Source organism: Scyliorhinus canicula, chromosome 1 (assembly GCF_902713615.1).
Source record: "Scyliorhinus canicula chromosome 1, sScyCan1.1, whole genome shotgun sequence".
In the NCBI taxonomy this organism is placed as follows: domain Eukaryota; kingdom Metazoa; phylum Chordata; class Chondrichthyes; order Carcharhiniformes; family Scyliorhinidae; genus Scyliorhinus; species Scyliorhinus canicula.
This window is the reverse complement of record NC_052146.1, coordinates 216,664,261-216,682,637: the sequence shown is the minus strand read 5'-3', so window position 1 is coordinate 216,682,637 and position 18,377 is coordinate 216,664,261.

Sequence of the window (18,377 nt, the reverse complement as noted above, 5' to 3'; positions counted from 1 at the left end):
AATGTGAAGGGATTCATTTTGGAAGGTCGAATTTGAATGCTGAAGGCAGGATTTTTGGAAGTGTGGAGAAACAGAGTATCTTGGGGTCCACGTTAATGGATCCTCAAAGATGCCACCCACATTGATAGGGTTGTTAAGAAGGCGCATGATGTGTTGGCTTACATTAACAGGAGGATTGAGTTTAAGAGCTGCAAGGTTTTGATGCAGCTTTATAAAACCCTGGTTAGATCACACTTGGAATATTGTGTCCAGTTCTGGTCGCCTCATTATAGGAAGGATGTGGATGCTTAGGAGAGGGTGCAGCGGAGATTTACCAGGATGCTGCCTGGACTGGAGGGCATGTGTTATGAAGAAAGGTTGAGGGAGCTAGGGCTTTTCTCACTGGAGCAAAGAAGGAAGAGAAGTGACTTGATAGAGGTGTACAAGGTGATGAGAGGCATGGATAGAGTGGATAGCCAGAGACTTTTCCCCAGGGGGGAAATGGTTGTCATGAGGGGACATAACCTTAAGGTGATTGGAGGAAGGTATAGGGGAGATGTCAGAGGTAGGTTCTTTACACAGAGAGTGGTGGGTGCGTGGAATGCACTGCCAGCAGAGGTGGTGGAGTCAGAATCATTAGGGACATTTAAGCGACTCTTGGACAGGCACATGGACAGCAGTAAATTGAAGGGGTGTTGGTTAGATTGATTTTAGATTAGGATTAATGATCGGCACAACATCGTGGGCCATAGGGCCTGGACTGTGCTGCACTGTTTTATGTTCTAAAGTCCGAAATAATTGTGTCCAATTTCCGAAAAGAAGGCCTTTGGTATAAAGATCGGGAGAGCCTGAAATATAAACAAGAACCTCGTCAGAATATTCATTTTCACCACTTGGATCCTCCCTGGTCTCCTCCACCAGCTTCACTGGGTCCACTTATGGAGCCCCGTCCATTCCCTCGGTACCTGAATCCCCAAATACCTGAATCTATCCCTCGCTACCGTAAATGGCCTTCGCTCTAAATTAGCCCACTGTCCTAGCTCATTCACTGGGAAACCCCCACTTTTCCTTACATTCAGTTTGTACCCTGAGAACCCTCCAAACCTTCCCACCAGGCCCATAATCCATCCCATACCTCTCCAGCGGATCTGAAACATACAGCAACAGGTCATCGACATAGAGCGACACCCGGTGTTCCCTGTGTCCCTCATAATCCCCCATCACTCTGCCGACCCCCTGAGAGCCATCGGCAACAGTTCTATGGCCAGCATAAACTACAACTGCGACAGGGGGCACCCCTGTGTAAGTCAAAGCTTTGCGAACTCATATTATTTGTCCTCACACTCGCCCTTGGTGCCACATACAACCGCACCCATGCCACAAATCTTAGCCCAAATCCTCCCAAAACCTCGAACAAGTACCGCCATTCAACCAGATCAAATGCCTTCTCCGTGTCCATGGACACTACCACCTCAGGTACCAGAGCACCCGACGGATTCATCACCACATTCAACAACCGTCTTATATTACTCGCGAGCTGCCTGCCCTTTATGAAGCCCGTTTGATCTTCTGCAACCACCCCAGGACACAATCCTCCATCCTCCCCACCAACAACTTAGTCAATACTTTCACATCCGTGTTCAATAGTGATATGGGCCTATACGAACCACATTCCACTGGGTCCTTCCCCTTTTTCGGGATTAGCGTGATTACTGCATGCGTCATCGTCTTTGGCTGCTCCCCCCGATGTGGTGCCAGGTCCATTGCAAATTCCTTATAAAATTTTGCCAGATATCGATCCGGCCCCGGGGCCTTCACCGACTTCATACACCTGATACTTTCCAGCACCTTCTTCAGCCCCAGGGTCTCCTCCAACGCCTGCCTCTTTGCTTTCTCCACATGGGGAATTTCCAGCTCATCAAGAATACCTTGAGATTTACATAAGCTTTTAATAATGTGACCAGATAAACAAACAATTCTGGACCAACTTTAGGTATCGGTTATCTCGATACAACCACCTTAAAGAGTCTAATTTAGTTTTGAAATCGGTGAAGTATCAGAATAAACAGGTTTAAACACTAACAACAATTTGTGTCTATATAACGCCTGAAATACAGTAAAATGTCTCAGAATGTTTCACAAAAATGACTCAGAATGTTTCCCGTACCAGCCTCCCCGGACAGGCGCCGGAATGTGGCGACTAGGGGCTTTTCACAGTAACTTCATTGAAGCCTATTCGTGACAATAAGCGATTTTCATTTCATTTCATTCAAAAGTTTAATGATCCTCACCTTTGCATCTAAGCAGCGATACTCCTGAACTGGAATTGTCTGAGGGCAGATAGAGTAGGAAAGATCTCATAAAGGGCAGCACAGTGGCACAGTGGTTAACACTGCTGCCTCACGGCGCCGAGGTCCCAGGTTCGATCCCGGCTCTGGATCACTGTCCGTGTGGAGTTTGCAAATTCTCCCCGTGTTTGCCTGGGTTTCGCCCCCACAACCCAAAGATGGGCAGGTTAGGTAGATTGGCCACGCTAAATTGCCCCTTAATTGGAAAAAGTTAATTGGGTACTCTAAATTTATAAAAAATAAGGAACGATCTCATACCTGTGAAGATGATGCTCAATTTCCTGTCCATTAATTTAAATTACTGGCACTGTCCTCTCATCTGATTCATGTGCCTTTGACCCTCCAGGAACCTTATCAGGATCATCTTGTTTGTACCTGGGGGGGGAAATGACTTTGTTTCTGAGAATTTATGTCACTCATCTTGACACGTATAGAAAAATCACACAAATCTATGGGGGGGAAAAAAATCATTTTTCAAAAATGTTCCCTATCAAATAATCTTTATCAATAGAAATATCAGACTTTACAAAGCTAGTGTGAGTTCCCAGACTGTTACTTGCCAGTCATGGGGTCAACATTGCTATGGGCCAGGGTTTAGAGAACCCCAAAGTGTATCATGGAGTTCACCTGACCCACAACATTTAATAGATTGTGGTATGGGGAGCACACGGCCCACTCTACAGATGTGGTACAGCAAAAGTATTTTTTTAAAGCAAAACAATGTTTATTCTAGGAACTCAAGTTAGCCTTTTTAAAACATTTCATGAACATCTTAGCAACCATTAATTCAAATACAACTCCCAAAGAATACAATACTAAGTAATCCTTAATAAATTCCGAAACAACATCCAGAAGACAAAAGAAACACCTTTTAACAGAAGCACATCAAGTTTAAATTCACTACTGAAACATTTTATAATTCTAAATTCACCAAGAGATAGTTTTTCATGGCAGAGAGAACAGCAGTACACCTGCTTTGTCTGGCTTCAGCTCCAATACTGAAACAAAACCAAAAGACACAGACACGCCCAAGCTTTTCTCAGTGAAGCTAAATAGCAGAGTCAGAGCTCAGCTCCACCTACACTCTGACATCACTGAAGTAACATGAGCAGCCAATATTTCTTAAAGTGACATTCTCATGACACCATCCAGAAACAACCATTTATTACCATGGCCCAGATTAGCCTGGTCATGTGATCCAAATGTGCTTAGAAGTTTGAGACAAAAAAGTGACTGCTGATTGGAGAGTAATTAAACAGGCAGCACATCCATATACTGGCAGTCTGATGGAGATGGTGCACAGCAGAATTCAATGTCCCGCTACGACAGTTACATTTTCACAATTAACTTATTTACCTGTTCTGGCTTTGCTTTTTGCATTTAACTGTGACTTTCTGCTGCTCAGTATTCAGTTATCCCCATTACTATTGACACAATACAGGGAAGCATTACAAAATTAGGAGGTATTTATAAGCAGCTCAGTGTATGCTTTACAGTATCAAAGAGCTCCAATCAAACTTTGCAAACAATTAAAAGGGCAGATTTCTCTCAGCAACATGATTGCGGGACAGGATTTCCACACTGGGCTGGATTTTACGAGGCGTGGCAACCTCCTTTTCGCCACCCCAGTTAAAACATTGACCCGCAGCGCCCACTGTAGCCACCTGGGTTGGCCACTTCCTCACACAAAATGGAAGAACGCAAAGGTTACAGGGAAAAATGGACAGTGGCAAAGAGACAAGCAGTTTGCAGAATCCCCTGAGTATTCTAGCTGCTAAAGAAACCAGACAGCATTGTAACTAACGAGCTGCGCATATTAAGTGAGCGATTCACGGTGATTCCCAGGCACAATGGACACAACAATTAGAAGAGATTGAAACATTCTATAGAAGGTCAGACATCCCGGCGCCAGTGGAGTCTGAAACAAAGGACACAAATAAGGTGGAAGGAACCGCCCAGTGATCGAGGAACAGCCCCGTTATTGGAGAAATTCAAATCAATCGATTGGGAAGAGACCCAATCGATTGCAAGTTTATAGAGGGTCCGCCCAGAAGGGCGCGAAGCCCCTGGGACCTATAAAAGTCAGGTCCCAGGACTGATTCGTTCTTCTTGACCAGCCGGCCCTCCCAGCAGAACATCTTTGCAGGAGAAGACCTTGAGAAGGAGAGGCCTGGTCAGCAGCCGCCATCAAGTAAGTGTCATACAACGCACGCTACGAGAGTAGACACTCCTGACCCCTTTAGTCCACACCAACTGGAAGCCTGCGGATCCAGGACAAAGCAAGAGGCCATTGTTCCCTGATCCGGCAGTTCCCTTATTCCAGATAAGTAGTGGCCTGTTAGTGGTAGGAATAGCCTAGTCTTTTAGTGTTATATGCATGAGTAGTAAATAACTGTGTTATAATAAACGTGTCTTGTTTTGAACTTACTAACTGGTGTATTGAGTCATTGGTCTGAACTTGAACTTGAATCTTGTGGCGGTATCTTAACGATACCTGGTGACTCTAGAGCTAAGGAATAAAACAGAGCCAAATTGAGTGTAAAGCACACTCACCCAGAACGAGCAACATCACCAAACCAACCCGATGGCTGTCCTGCAGTAATTTAACACTGGGGGCAGCATTGTTCGCTTTAAGACAAGAGTTCTGCCCCTATCGTGGGGCAAAGAGAGTTGCTGGTCAATGTGTAGTCCCAGCAGCGACAGCCAACAATGGTGGCCATTGCTGGGACGTCAAGCGGGTCCCACCACAGTGAGAAACCCAGTTATGTCCGGGTCTGGGGATCTCATCGGAGTAGGGATAAAGGGTTGTGATGCTAAGTTCAGGAGGACGGGGGGAGGGTAAAAGGGAAGGGGATGACCTTAGGCAGGAAACAGCCCTGGATGGGCCAAAGAGACCAACAAAAGAGGACACCCCCACTTGTCCGACACTAGCTAAAGTTGTCAACCTCTCACACAGCATAAGTCTCCCTTTGTCCTGTGTAAAATATTGGGGGGGGGGGGGGGGGTGGCAGAATTAAACCTTTAAGTTGTTACTAATTGACCATGTAAGGGCACAAGGTTTGAAGGGCTGCAAGATGCCTTCCCCTGTAAAGTTTCAAACAGGTCAGGGGTGGGTGGGTAGGCTGTGAAAAGACTATTGCCGTCCCTACCCCTAACCTTCAAATCCACTGGTGGGCAAGTGTGAAATCCGGCTCTCTATTGCCAGTCACCAAATGTTTTTTTAGGTCACCTTATTTCATCAATGAGCTCTCAGTGACAGCTTCCCATTTAGAAGGTAGGAAATCTCACAGCTCTGCAGCATGACATAATTAGAACACAATTATTTAAAAACCTTTACTTCTCTGATACACTTCAGGAAGATCTGCACGACGCACGGCCCCTTGGACCCTGCCACAGCTGTAAGTCCTGGCTTGGAATGAACGGCAATGATTCTGAAAGGTGGGAAAGAGACCGTCTCAGCAGAGAATGGAAACTCCCTGACCCCTTGCAACAATAGCAACAACTTGCATTTATATAGCACCTTTAATATAATAAAACATCCCAAGGTGCTTCATAGAAACTATTCTAAATCAAAATTTGACACTGAGCCAGATAGTGAGATATTAGGATAGGTGGCTGTTAGGGGAAATGAATAGAATTAGTAAAAGTCATCCCTGAATTAGAGTAAGAGCACACTCTAGTTAAATGCTTACACAGCCTCTCACCAATGAACGTTATGCACCCTAAGGGCCCATGTCAGCAGAACTCTCCAGTAAGGCCTTGGTTATTTACTGTTAGATGGACAGACATTACCACTTCTCGGCCTTTTGGTAAGATGAGCGTGAGGTCAGGTGTAATGCCTGGATCTGGTATGTCTCTCTTGTGGGGACCATGGACTGGCTTCAATTTGAATTGATTTTTTGGTCAGGCAAGAAGCTGGATTAGGGGTTTGCATCTGTCCACAGTGAACTTTGGCTTTGTAACTCTGATATAGGAATAAAAAAAAGATTGACAGGCATTGAGCAGATTAAGTGCAGCATCTGGGAAGATAGGGCAAGAGAGATAGAATATCTGAAATGCACTCTGTTTGGTGAACTATGGACTACCTGTAGCCAATGACGTTGGTTTAATGTAAACCTATATTGTAATTTAAACAATGTTTGAGCAGCACGGTGGCACAGTGGTTAGCACTACTGCTTCACAGATCCAGGGACCCGGGTTCAATTCCGTCCTCGGGTGACTGCGTGGAGTTTGCACATTCTCCCCGTGTCTGTGTGGGTTTCCTCTGGGTGCTCCGGCTTCCTCCCAGAATCCAAATATGCCCAGGCTAGGTGGGTTGGCCATGATAAATTCCTCCTTAGTGTCTGAAGGTATGCAGGTTAAGTTAGAAGGATATGGCGGGGTTCATTAAATTGGAGAGGGTGAAATTTGCCCTGAGGGGATCAGTACAAGGGTTTTTCAGGCGGTGGCAGCCTTTCCTGTACTTCCTGGCGGAGCGGTAGGGAAATAGGCCGACAGCAGCAGCAACCCGGGGGGGGTTGTTTTTTTTTTCTCTTTCCTTTTGTTTGAAGTTGCTCTTGAAGTTGGGTGGGTATTGTTCTTGGGGTGTTACCGCGGTTGTTTGTTAATAGAGTCAAGATGTTTATATTTTGTAAAAATTTCAATAAAAATTATTTTTTTAAAATGTTAGACGGGAGAGTGAACCTAGGTAGTGTGCTCTTTCAGAGGGTCGGTGCAGACACGATGTGCCGAATGACCTCCTTCTGCACTGTAGGGATTTTACATATTTAAATGAATTGCTGGAAGTACTTCAAACTGGCAGAGATTTAAGTAGCAAAATGTACCGGAGTAAGAATTGTACTTCTTTTCTGTGAGGTGCTACCACTGAGAAATGTATATTCAACAAGCTGGTGCCAATGCGTGTCAGTAGTGGAGGGAGTGAATGTTTAAATTGGTGGACTGGGAGCCGATCAAGGGGGTTGATTTGTCCTGGATGGTGTTGGGCTTCTTGAATGTTGCTGGAGTGACAGTCCTGACATGAGGTCCACAACCACCCCAGTCACTCTGCGGTATGTGGCTTTATGAGTGAGTGTTGGCGGATTGTTTAGTTATGGAAAATATCACAGCTCAACCCTTTCTCCTTCTCATCCAATGGCTAGACAAATATACAGTCCAGAAGTGAATGGACAGTGATCACATAGCCAATTTTTCAACTTGCCCTCCTCCAATTGAGGACCTCTACTCTAAACTGGCAGAGGAGCCTCAGCTATTCACAATTGGACCTCAGTCATGCCTATCTGCAACTAGAGTTGGTTGAGGAGTCTCAGAAGTTTATTCCACTCAATACCCATAAAGGCCTCTTCCAGTGCACCAGACTGCCGTTTAGCATTGCTTCAGCCTGCGCCAATTGACCTACATCTGTGCTGATTGAGCACAGATCGCGGAAGTTAATTATTTCAGAGTTAAATTTGGATGGGGTTGACAGTCCACTTCGCTAATCACAGCATGGTGTTTGAATTTCTTACTCTCCAATCTAGATATCCTTATGCATACATCATATTTACAATCATAAATAAGTGGAAACATTTGCACTGAAGATGGCTTTTTATTTTTTCATGGGATGTGGGCATCACTGGCAAAGCTGGCATTTGTTACCCATCACTCATTGCCATTAAATACTAGGCAATTTCAGAGAGCAGTTAACAGTCAACCACATTGGCTGTAGTCATATGTAGACCAGATCAGGAAGGAGGATAGATTTTCCTTCCATAGAGGGTATTAGTGAAGAAGATGGATTTGATGGCAATCGGTAGTTACACGGTTGCCATTACTGAGACTAGCTTTCAACTGAATTTATTGAATTTAAGTTCTACCAGCTGGTTGTTGATCTTGTATCCTCTGGGTTTCTAGGCCAGTGACATTTACCACTACATTACCGCCCCCTCTGAACGCACGGTAAGCAGATACATTGGACTAGGGAGATTCTGGGCTTACATTCACAGTTAGTGACATGAGCGATGTAAACATGACTTTATTATTGCACACAGAAATCTGAATATTCCCATAACCTGTCGACTGACAGGGTCTCATCAGTTGTTGGCAGAAAATGTAATCTGTCATTTTTAATTTCAAATTGACTCAAATTTGTTGTTATGTTGTGGTGACTCAAGTCTTACACTGGAGGAGGCTTCCAGAAATAAACAAATGGGTAAACCATCATGGTGGGAATTCCCTGGAGGAGATTTTCCATTGTGCGCTGGAAGATAGCGTAGGCTGAAACAATGCTGAACGGCAGGCTGGTCTCCTGGAAGAGGCTTTTGTGGGTATTGATTGTGGCAAACGTCTGAGACTCCTCATCCAGCTCTAGGTATAGGTAGGCATCACTAAGGACCAATTCTGAATAGGTGAGGCCCCCCTCCAGCTGGGCGCAGAGGTTCTCAATTCGAGGAATCGGATACCGATTGACCTGGGTGGCCTAGTTTATGGTCATCTTATAGTCCCCACAAATCCTTATCGACTGATCAGGTTTAAGGACAGGGACCATCGGCGGCGCCTGCTCTGAAAACTGAACTGGCTTGGTTAAATCCAGCTTTTTTATTTTCTCTCGCTCTGCTTCAAACTTCTGAAGCAATGTGTATAGAAGTGGTCTGGCTCGAAAGAACTTGAGTGTCGAATCTGGATTGACATATATCTTGGCTTTTACACCCTTAATCTGGCCCAATTCTTTATGGAAGACGTTTTCATAACTCCATAAGACATCTTGGAGGACACCGTTAGATATTTAGAAGGTTTCTACCCAGTTGAATCTAATCTTCTGTAACCAGTCTCTTCCCAACAGACTGGGTCTATATCCCTGCATGGCGACCAAAGGCAGGTTGACCTCCTGCCCTCTGTAGGCCACTGGGGTCTTGGCTGTTCTGAAGATCTTCAAAATCTCCCTGGTGTATGTTGAAAGCTTGGCTGTAGCACTCTTCAAACTTAAAGACTGTGTTCCTGCATGAAGATATTGGAAAGACCCCCCACCCACTACAGTCACCGAAACCCCGCTGTCAACTTCCATTTGAAGGGATTTACCATTTCCCCTCTAGACAAGTTCAATCAGAATCGTCTCATTCAATTGGACTGCATCCAATGAATGCATTGCATGCTCCTTTTCAGAGCTCTTCTCCACTCTGCTCAGTGGCGCTGTGGACTGCTGCTGCTGTTGTTTTGCATTGGCACACTTTGTCTCACTTTGCCAAAAGCACATGAACCCCTGAACATGGCAGGTCTTCTGGGGATGGTCACTGTAGCCATCTAAGATGGCCACCTGCAAAGGACCATGGGAATTATGGCCAACCCAGGACTCAGACAGATACAGAGCCTATGTGTATCTGAAACACAGGTAACCAGGCCTGATCGAATCCCCCGTTTGTTTGCATTTCAATGGCCCATTTTCCCAGGACAATAGAACTCCAATCAAGCAACCGGTACAGCCACAGACTGATGGGCACCACTCCCCTTACTCAGAAAGCACAACTGCCAAGGTCAATGAGCGCTAAGGACCCGTCCAGCTACCAAGGTACCCTTTATTGGCCGAAATTGAAGGCAGTGATCAGAGCCCTGACAAACTATTGGGTCCAAGGTTAAGGACCACCCCAAAGAGCGCAAAATCCCAGAGGGATAAAAGAGAGTGCAGCCATGTGTTCTGTCTCTTTTGGATCCGACCTGTGCCTACCCAATTGCAGCAGGAACAGCCAGCCAAGTTCAAGACCAACAATTGCTACCTGACGGATAAGCCCAGCAGAGGCAGAGCCACTTTCTTTGAACCAGCCAAGTGAAATCCGGATAAAGGCCTTATCCATTTGCACAGTGCCAGTCGCCTTGAAGTTAAGTATAGGTTATTGTAGCTGATAGGTGTAGTTTAACTCGTAGTATATATTGTGTTTGCATGTCAGAGATAACTCTTGTGTATGTAAATAAACTATCCTTTGAACTAACTAACTGGGTGTGTGGTCATTTGATCGATATAAGGGAAGGCTTGTGGTTCACCAACATTATTATTGGCAACATCACCCCCCGCAATGCTAGCAGTCCACTTCAGATTCGGTTTGACGTCCCGATTCCTTCCTATTGCTTGGGTTCCGGTCCTGTCCTGAGGACCATGTCTGACTCTGAACTGTGCCTGTTGATCCTTCCGCAGACCTCGTACCACCCCGTATTTGGCTAACCTCCCCAATATTTGCTTTTGTATTGATGAAAGGCAAAGGCAGTTAGATAACAGGTACAGAACACTATACAACAGGTCTTAACAATTCAGCTTCCTGGTCCCCGCTGCCCGGAGGTCCTGTTCCCAGGTCCCATGCAAACTCCCCATTGGCCAAGGTTCACGTGCTCCTGCACAATTGGCCCTGAGCAAGTCACATGGCCTGTGGAGTCCACCCGCTTAAAGGGGCCACTCTACCACATGTGTATTCAGGGGAGTGAATTTCTTTAGCCTTCAAGTATTTTTATGTTAATTGCTGTCTGTAAACATTTCTAATTATTTCTGCCTCCTTAAATTAGATTAGATTTACCGCCAGTAGCTCGCCATGCTTCTGATGCTATGGGTTACAAATTCCTGTTTGTTGCGAGTGTGAAACGGTTGGTATTGTTTCAGTTGCTTGTTACCCATTAGAGATACATGAAGCTCAATGATGGGCAGAGCATATAAAAGAAAGATTTGCATTTATATAGCACCTTCACAACCTCAGAATATCACAAAGTGCCTTACAGCCAATTAAATAGTTTTCAAAGTAGTCACTGTTGTAATGTAGGAAATGCCAATTTGTGCGCAGCAAGCTCCCACACATGCAGCAATGTTTTAAAAACTAATTTATGGGATGTGGGTGTCGCTGGCTAAGCCAACATTTGTTGCCCATCCCTAATTGCCCTTGAGAAGATGGTGGTGAGCTGCCTCCTTGAACCGTTACAGTTCCTGTGGTGAGAGATAACCAGAGCGATAACTGGGCAGCACTGCAGCACAGTGGTTAGCACAGTTGTTTCACAGCTCCAGGGTCCCAGGTTCGATTCCCGGCTTGGGTCACTGTCTGTGTGGAGTCTGCACGTTCTCCCCCTGTCCATGTGGGTTTCCGCCAGGTGCTTCGGTTTCCTCCCACAGTCCAAAGATGTGCAGCTTAGGTGGATTGGCCACACTAAATTGCACTGAGTGTCCAAAAAGCTTCGGTGGGGTTACTGGGTTACGGGGAAAGGGTGGAGGCGTGGGCTTAAGTGGGGTGCTCTTTCCAAGGGCCAGTGCAGACTTGATAGGCCGAATGAACCATGCCAGGGGCTGGTTTAGCACAGGGCTAAATAGCTGGCTTTTAAAGCAGACCAGTGCAGGCCAGCAGCGCGGGTTCATTTCCCGTACCAGCCTCCCCGAACAGGCGCCGGAAATGTGGTGACTAGGAGCTTTTCACAGTAACTTCATTGAAGCCTACTCGTGACATAAACAATTTAAATTTCATTTCATTTTCAATGGCCTCCTAAATTCTATGATTCTATGAATTTGCTTTTGTGATGTTGCTTGAGAGATTAATATTGACCAGGACACTGGGGCACACATCCCTGTTCTTCTTCAGGATCGTGTCTTGGGATCTTTTACTTCCACCTGAGAGGTGGAGGGAACCCCAGGGTAATGTCTCATTCAAAAAACTGTGGGCTGATTTCTCCGCCGGTGGGATGCTCCATCTTGCCGGCAGCCCAGGGGTTCCCCGACGGCGTGGGGCTGCCCCACAATGGGAATCCTCATTGACCAGGCGGCGTAACAGAGCAACCCGCCGGTGGGGTGAACCTTGTAGCGCGGCTTGGCGGAGAATGTCTGACACTGCAGCTCTCCCTCAGTACAGCACTGAAGTGTCAGCCTGGATAGTGTACGCAAGCCTTCGGACAAAATTTAACAGTCCTCTACTGGCGGGTTTGCAGGTGGGAAGCTCCATAAAAGTCCCCAGGGGGGCTTCCTGCCGCCGTACCATCCACATCTGACCTGTCTGTAATCAGGCCTGGGCTCACCCTCACCCCAAATCAAACTGGGGCTGTTTAGCACAGGGCTAAATCGCTGGCTTTGAAAGCAGACCAAGCAGGCCAGTAGCACGGTTCGATTCCAGTAACAGCCTCCCCGAACAGGTGCCGGAATGTGGCGACTAGGGGCTTTTCACAGTAACTTCATTGAAGCCTACTTGTGACAATAAGCGATTTTCATTTCATTTTCATTTCATTTGAGGCGAATAATTATTGGCCCCCCAATGACTCACCCCAGAGCAAGCTCCCTTCCCTCGCCCCCAACTCCCCTCCCCTCACCTCCCCTCCCTGTTGTGAGACCCCCTGCATTTACCTGGTCCTAGACTCTGGGACCTAGAACCTGGGACTGCTTGACGTCCCAGTACTGGACACAGCAGCTGAGGCAACAGAGGTGAGAGCAATCAAAGTGGGTGGCGGCTCTTTGAGGCGGGACTTCCTCGCTAGGGAGAGGGGATGAAATGCATCGGAGAGGTGCCAGCAGCCAGAAAACTGTACCCCAAACCGAGTCCGTCCTGGGGCACAAACCTCGACTAAACTGCGATGCTGACTGATTCAGCACTTTCTGTTCTTTATCAGAAAGTTACGGCATTTTCCAATCTTAACTTTCACCGAGAGAAAGGGGTGGTGGTGGTTGGGGGAGGGGGTGGAGGGGCAGGGGGAATGGAAGTAGGACAACGTTGCTGAAGAAAATTGTCAAAGTCACACAAATCCTGAGCTTTGATGAGATGAAGAATTAGATGAAGAATTTCAGATTTCATGTACACTCAAGATCAGAAACTCGGAAAGCATTTTCTTATACAAAACGCAAATCATTTGCAATATTTATTTCTGTTTCCTACTTGAATCTGCAGCATTGCAGTTGCTAACTTTTAAACATGGTTTGGAGTGTATGTTACATGGGGCACCTGGGTAGATACATCCTATTGTTCTTGGCAACTTGCCCACATGGTGCTTCACAGAATCATTGGCTGGAACCCCAGGACCCTGTAACATAACAGGAAGTGGAGAATTTGAATTTTTCCACTGGAGAGTTACATTTTTTTTCAGTGAAAAAATGCTCACTGCAAAACTGAAATGTAATCTCACCTTCTGGCTGTAAGCATATTATCTGTTGTATAGATACAGGGATGACAGATTATTTAGCACAAAGTCATTTGGGAGAGTGAGAATTGAAGTTTAAATCCTGTTTCATGGCTCTGTTCTGCATTATGCCACGTTCTGTTTGATTTATGTAATGTGTAGGTGATTTGAGAATTACTCCCCACCCCCTCGTTACCTCTCCTCCTGAAAACAGTGACTCACTCTGGAGTAGAGATCTGGCTTCCCTCCAGCACCTTGTCTAAATGGCTGCTTGTCATGTGCAAGTCTCTAATGTGTTAGCAGTCTTTAGAGATGTGGCTGGGGAGGGGGTGGCTGTGGGTTATACCTCAATCAGATTCTGTCCTTGCCCAGGTGTGTTTTCCTGCACCGGATAGTGAGCAGGAGCAAGATCCCAGACATTCCCCATCCATTCCAAGAACATTGAAACCAACTGTAGAATTCTTACTCTCACTTTGGCTGTGATTTCAAGCACAAATCAGGACTGAACATGGAACCTGATGAGTCCTTCTGGCAATGTATTCCTGCAATGCAAGAGAGCGTGTGCAGCAGGGAGGTGAATATTACAGCCAATAATCTTGGACACTCATCCCTCTTGTTGGTTAGGTGATAGCCTGTCAACAGCTTACAATCCTTCTGCCGCCTTTCCCTCCACAACGCACCCACTGCTACCCCCTTCCCATTTCCCTATCCTCTCTTGTATTCTTCCATGAGGTGTGGGAGACGTTGGCAAGGTCAGCATTTACTGCCCATCCCTGATTACCCTTGAACTGAGTGTTTTGCTGGGCCATTCCAGGGGCAGTTAAGAGTCAACCACATTGCTGTGGGTCTGGAGTCACATGTAGGCCGGACCAGGTAAGGATGGCAGATTTCCTTCCCTAAAGGACATTAGTGAACCAGGTGGGCTTTTGTGATAATCATTTCATAGTCACCATTACTGGGACTAATTTTTAATTCCAAATTTATGAATTGAATTAAAATTCCACCAGCTGCTGTGATTGGATGCAAACCCAATAGCCTGGGCGTCGGGATTACTAATCCAGCGACATTACCACAACAGCACTGCTGCTTCCCCTGTGCTCCCTCCCACTTTCCCCTTCTGCCCATCCTCCACCCCACCTCCCATACTCTCACCAGGCAAGGGAAATAGAGGTGGAAAACTCTGATATCAAAATGTAAGCACATCACATAAGATAGAAGGGAATTAGCTATTGGGCTGGTGTATCCAGCTGTAGAATGGGGTTTCTGGTGATGTAACAAGTGAAGGCGAATGATTTGTACATTTCCTACAATGTCAAACTCTTTCAGTGCTCAGTGTAATTTGGAGAGTTTTAGAGGGTCGGGGAATTGAATTGTTTGCTTCACAAATTGCTTCTGCTAGCACTTTTGTTTCTTTAGGTAATTCCCCATTGCATTGTTATCTGTTTTAGTGTTATAGTAGGGCATGAGATTTAATCCAATTCCATAATTACTGTTCTGGGTATCTCAGATTGAGAAAACCCTTCCCAGCTCTTCTCTCTTGGTCACATTAAGCTTACTAGGCATGATCCTCACTTGGCTTATCCACGACTTGGATTTCATCCTAATGCCAGTTCTATTTACATCTCTCTGTTTTGCTGCTTTAAAAAAAAATATAGAGTACCCAATTAATTTTTTCCAATTAAGGGCCAATTTAGCATGGCCAATCCACCTAGCCTGCACATCTTTGGGTTGTGGGGCTGAAACCCACGCAGACACGGGGAGAATGTGCAAACTCCACATGGACAGTGACCCAGAGCTGGGATCGAACCTGGGACCTCGGCACCGTGAGGCAGCAGGGCTAACCCACTGTGCCACCGTGCTGCCCTTTGTTCTTTTTTGTGTACTCCATCTCCTTAACATCTCACCTTGCAGTGGAGTGGATAATCATTGAAGCATAGAATGGTTACATCACAGAAGGAGGCCATTTGTTTTGTGAAGTCTGTGCTAGCCCCCTCATCCCACTACTCCACCAAGTGTAATATGTCATTGGCCTTTTTTGGTTGGCTTTTTATAAAATCTGAACATTTTAGTCAAGGTGAATCTGTTGTCAATGGCAATTGAGTACTTGGATAGAATTCAAGGAGACATAGCTAAGACAACCTTTGCTAATTGTTCTTGGATCAATGGTGAGATCTTTGGAAGGCTGTGTGAGGTTCTGGCTATCTTCCTTTCAAAGAAACATGAACGCACTCAAGAGGGTTTAGAAATGGACAACACTGAAGTTTCTGGGATTTAAGGATCTAAGTTCACAGCTACAGGCTTGCTGAACTTATATTTAATGGAAAGATATTAGCCAATCTTTAAAATATTGGAAAGCATGGTAAATGTAAAATTAGCTAATTATTTACCTTGGGACTGTAAGTATGGAATTGCAAAGACCCAAAGGATAATCAACATGTCTAGTATACTGGAATCAATTAAGAAGCAATTGGGTGTTCTATTGAGTAAGGTCAGGAGAAAGAGAGGGTCTTTCTCATTCTTTTAGAGGAGTTCCCTGCTCCAGCTTTAAATCCCATTGTTGAGGCAATTCTAATGCTTCTTGCCCTTTGCCACCTCTTGTGATGCTGTTGGATTATCTGTGTGTGGTACACCATGATGTCTGCCTCAGCTAAAATGGGTTGGAGATAGGGTGGATGCAGACCCGGGGGTGGAATAAGTGGTCCACTAGAACACCTCGCTGAAGAGATCAATACCTCCCCTAAAGGTTCTTTAAAAAATAGTAAAGGACGTGGAATAGGGTGAGGTGGTTCACGTGGTCAAGAATCACAGAATTGTTACAGTGCAGAAGGAGGCCATTCGGCCCATAGTGTCTGGCCCGGCTCTCCAAATGAGCTTCATGACTTGGTGCCATTCCTCTGCCTTTATCCTGTATTCCTGTGCATTGTTTCTATTCAAATATTAATCTAATACCCTCTTGAATGTCTCAATTGAACCTGCCTCCATCCACCACACTTCCAGGCAGTGCATTCCAGATCCCCAAGCACCCATTGTGTGGCGCAGTTTTTTCTCACATCACATTTACGTCTTTTGCAAATCACTTCAAATCTGTGCCTTCTTGTTCTTGATCCTTTTTACGAGCAGGGACAGTTTCTCCCTATCTACTCCCTAAACAACAGCATGTTCTTGCTGCTGGGCTGGATGGCTTGTTCACATTATATACATCCAAAGTGTAACTGAAGTTTAGACAAACAAATTCTTTCACAGAGCCAAGAGGATTCGAAACAGAGTGAATTTGTTCTTCCTCCAGAATTCAAACTCTCTCTGTGGACATGTTGATTCCTGATCTGCGGCAAGCTCCTCCTATTCACCAACAATTATTTGTTTATGTTGCTGGTTTCTCTCCTGATGTCAACACAAAACCAAAGGGGAAAGAAAAGACAAATGCGAAAGTGATCTTTGAGAATACCTGGCCAAAACCAACCAATCAGAAACAAATGTGTCAGAGTGAGAATAGTTAGCAGTGAATGCAAAGCTGCACTTATTATTTCTGTTGAAGCAAAGCAGTTTTTTGGTGCTCATGGACACAAACGTGGCACTATAGACCCTGAAATAATGTAGCAATCTGACTTCAGACATTGTATTCAAGCCAAGTGCTGTGCAGTGCCTCCTGGATTCTGTTTCGTCCCACTTTATCTTGGCACTGGGATGTATATAACTTCAGTCTGTGCCTCCAGTGTCCCTGTCTGCAAGTATTCTTCCTGTAATCGGTGTTTCTTTTTTAAATGTATTCTTTCACGGGATGTGGCCATCAGTGGCTGAGCCTGCATTTGTTGCTCATTCTTAATTGCCTTTGAATTTACAGTGGTGAGCTGCCTTCTTGAACCGCTGCGGTCCATGTGGTGTAGGTACATCCACAGTGCTGTTAGGGAGGGAGTTCCAGGATTCAACCCAGTGACAGTGAAGGATGGTGAGTGACTTGGAGGGGAACCTCCAAGTGGTGTTGTTGCCAGGTATCTTCTGCCCTTGTCTTTTAGGTGGTAGAGGTCGTAGGTTTGGAAGGTGCTGTCGAAGGAGCCTTTGTGAGTCCCTGAAGTGCATCTTGTAGATGGTACACTTGGCTTCTACTGTGCTTTGGTGCTGAAGGAAGTGAATGCTTGTGGAAGGGATGCCAATCAAGCGGGGCTGCTTTGTCCTGGAAGGTGTCGAGCTTCTTGAGTGTTGTTGGAGCTGCACTCATCCAGGCAAGTGGAGAGTATTCCATTACACTCCTGACTTGTGCCCTGTAGATGTTGGACAGGGTTTTTTTTGGTGGGTGGGGGGGGGGGGGGGGGGGGAAGATGCCAGGAAGTGAGTTACTCACTGCAGAATTTCCCGCTTCTGACCTGGTCTCGTAGCCATAGTATTAATATGGATAGTCCAGTTCAGTTTCTGGTCAATGGTGACCCCCTCAGGATGTCAATAGTTGGGGATTCAGCGATGGTAATGCCGTTGAATGTCAAGGAGCAATGGTTAGATTCTCTCTGTTAGAGATGGGCATTGTGTGGCACCTGTGTGAAACAGCAATACATTTTTAAAAAATCCTGAATAAAGGGTAAGAAAAGTTGCATCATACAGAAATAAAAACAAATTTACTTCTCTGAGGCATTCAGCTGGTAATGGGAGCCCCAGAATTGGAATTGGTTCAGTAAAACAGAGTGGAATCTCTGAGATGCAGAGGGACGTACATCACTAGCATCAAATACTGCCCTGGCGGGGACAGCATGGGCAATGAAGAACAAAGCTCCTTTGTCTCTACCCTATCCCAACACTCTTCCCAAAACCCAGCCTCAGTCAATCAATCCTCCTCTATAAAGGTAAACTTTTCTGTCCCTTCCACCAGTTATCATCTTTGACTGCTGTCTGTGATAGCGACTAATTCCATGCAAATGAGCATATAGGTAGCAGCAGTAAACTTACCGGGAAGTGGAAATGTTC